This window comes from Phoca vitulina, unplaced genomic scaffold (assembly GCF_004348235.1).
Source record: "Phoca vitulina isolate PV1807 unplaced genomic scaffold, GSC_HSeal_1.0 scaffold54, whole genome shotgun sequence".
Taxonomy (NCBI): domain Eukaryota; kingdom Metazoa; phylum Chordata; class Mammalia; order Carnivora; family Phocidae; genus Phoca; species Phoca vitulina.
In genome coordinates this window covers 4,394,186-4,397,440 of record NW_022589757.1, presented here as the reverse complement: position 1 = coordinate 4,397,440, position 3,255 = coordinate 4,394,186, and positions in this window count along the sequence as shown.

The following is a 3,255-nucleotide window of genomic DNA, read 5'->3' as shown; positions in this document are numbered from 1 at the left end:
AAAAATTTAAAAATTTAAAAAAAAAAAAAAGATTATTTCCATAGAAAATTTGAATAAAGCAAATCCCTTAGAACCAAATTAAAGTAGTCTTAGATTTAAAATGTTTCCTGAAAGGATGTACAAACATGCATATAGTATATTACTTCCCAACAAGGGTCTTTTACGCCATAGTATTTTCTTTAGCCACGTAGTTGTTTTGTTATAAAATGACAATGAGAATTTTTAATGTTATCTCAAGTTATTAACAAAGTGAATGTACCTACATACAAACCTAATTTAGACTAAATTCTCTTTTTTTTTGAGTATCTGCTGTGTGCCAGTCACTGTGGTGGTCCATCATGATAGGGATTATGTATATCATTTGTTTCTCACAAAAACCCCTGCAAAGTAAGCATAACCATCCCATGTTATAGATTAGGAAACAAAGACCCAGGAAGACTAACTTGCCCAAGAGACATAGTTAACAAGAGGCAAGGGCGTGGCTGAAGCTCAAAGTGGCTCCGCTGACCCTCAGTACCTTTTTGCAGCACAAACCTGCCTGGCCTTGCTTGGGCTCCATGAATCTCCACTGGGCTGTGAGCCCCACAGTGAGCAGGAGAGCTGGTGAGTAGTGGGAGAGGTGGCGGAGCCCCCAGGATGAGACCCTAGCAGAGTGAGTTTCTGCTGTGTCTTAAAGGCTGCCATTTTGTTCCCACAAGAACCAAATCCCATGGCACTGGGATATTTCTAAGAGTTAGAAACCTTGTTTCCAGTGTCAGCTCAGTTGACAACCAACCAACAGTGGGGACTTAATCAGACTGCTTTGCCTAATTGGATCTGTCAAGTTGCTATGGTTTAGTTACAAAGTTGGGTTTTGCAGTGAGCATTGGACAGATCCATCACATCAATACATCTGATTGGCTCTGTCCCGGAGAATTAGCCAATGTCTTTCCTGAGGAAAAAAAAAAGATAAAGAGAGTAGTTGAAATGATTAACTGGACACTTTGTACAACTAAAAGTTTCAAATAGGAAAAAAAAATCTGAATTCTTTTAACTCACAGTGTGGATGGATTAAATCAATCAGACGATTGCTTAAATTGCCATTTCATTTGGCCTTCACGCCCTCAGGCTTCAGACTGTGAATTAATGCTTCAAAATCACCCTGATAGTCTAAATTCCACCATGAGGACCTGGGACAATCTTTTGTGTGTCATGGTATTCTTTATAAAGTACATTCAACTCAACTGTAAAAAAGGATGTATCTAATGATAATGTAAGCCACACCCTAATTCGTACTCATCCCTAGATTCATAAAACTGAAATCTAACCTTAAATTAAGGGATGTGAGAATGATGTGTATTTACTGCATTTGGGCACCCATAAAGGATAGACTCTGTGTGGCTTCCTATATTTTTATGCCACCCTGGTAGTGGTCATGGTTTTCTCTTACTTTTTGTTCATTTTAGGAACCAATGTTGTTATGAGACCAACAATATTGAATTAGTAAATATCATAAAACTATTTAGATACCTCTGACATTTTCCATTTGTTCACTGGAGCTGAGAAGGAATTTGCTGACTCTTTAGATCTTGTATTCCTGACAATCAGAGTAGTATTTGTTGTAAATCACTTAAACAAATATAAGCCAACATGTACCATCTCATTGCTTGCCCAAGTTCCTGTTGTTAGCTTATGTGCATTACACAGTATCTTTTGAAGGTAGGGTATACCATAGTCAGTTCCTAACAATAAAATTCAGAAAGCTCAGAGCTAATTTTTATGCTCAGTTGCTAGAGCTTTCACTGGTGTTAGGTTTTCTAGGCCAATGATGTCCTTCTCCCTTCCTATTATGTGGTTCTAGTTTTTTGCCCTTGTCTTAATGATGTTATTTTTCTGGTCTTTGTTTTCTACTAATGACTTTTTTTCAGTGTAGGCAGAATATAAATAATAGATGCAGAATTAGTTAATCTGTCATAAACCAAGACCGCCTGTCAACATGTCAACCTGATGGATTGGTTTCAAGTTATAAAAACTATTAAACTGATCTATGAGGACAGATGGGGGCACATTAAATATCTCCCATTTCCCTCTTTTAACATTTCTACTCTGAGTATGCTCAAGACCCTATTCTTTCCAAAAGCACTGATTTTAGCAGTTGGTGCGTGCTTGGCCATGGCGACACAAGACAAATAAAGCAAAACAAGATTTAAAGTGATTTCAGCTTGATCTGGCTGGAGAAGCAGACAGGTGGGTGCTGTGCTATAGCTACAGGTGGGTGGGAGCGGGGTGGAGGGTGAGCTGGGGGGAGGGGCGGGGGGAAGGTACCAGAGAAAATGGCCCAGATGCGGATAAGATTCTCAACAGAAAATATGGTTACACACTTAGATGAAATTAGCAGAGAGACAGTTTGACTTTGCTAAATTGAACTCAAGAGTTTCAACTTCACAAACTCGTATCGAGTTTCTAGTGCATACTCACAATTTGATAAGCATGTGGGGCTTCAAGATTCTGAGAAATCATAAACCTTCTTATAAATGAATTTGCGATCTGAAAAAGTAGACAAACTCTAATGAAACCACAAATACTATAATATTCTGATCAAACATCGAGAAAATAAATGCTGAAAAAGTAGCTCCCAAATGAGGTAGCATTTTATAAAAATGAAAAGGAAAAATTGGAAAAATACACATTACCAGCATTTGGGGACTAGAGCCTGGTTCGGGAAGGCAGGTCTAAGCGGTTGGAAAAAGCCAGTAGGTTGTAGGCAGGAAGCTGGTTCTTAAAGTTGTTTAACAGGGGCGCCTGGGTGGCTCAGTTGGTTAAGCGACTGCCTTCGGCTCGGGACATGATCCTGGAGTCCCGGGATCGAGTCCCACATCAGGCTCCCTGCTCAGCAGGGAGTCTGCTTCTCCCTCTGACCCTCCTCCCTCTCATGCTCTCTGTCTCTCATTGTCTCTCTCGCAAATAAATAAAATCTTAAAAAAAAAAAAAAATAAATAAAGTTGTTTAACAGAGTTAAAGATAAAATATAAGAGAGATACTAATTTATTTGATGTAGCTAAGGTATCGAGGTGGAGATGCATGCTCAGGGCAACTGGCTGGGTCTGCTACTCACCTGAACCTAGGGTTATAATTTGGTGTTACTGCCAGCCTCAGAATGATAATGTAAACACTGCAGGCTTCAGTCTCTTTATTATGAATGGACATGGAGGAATATGTTATATTTAACATCACAGTAACTGGTGCATATAACTTCTCCCCTTTCAATCCTATTAG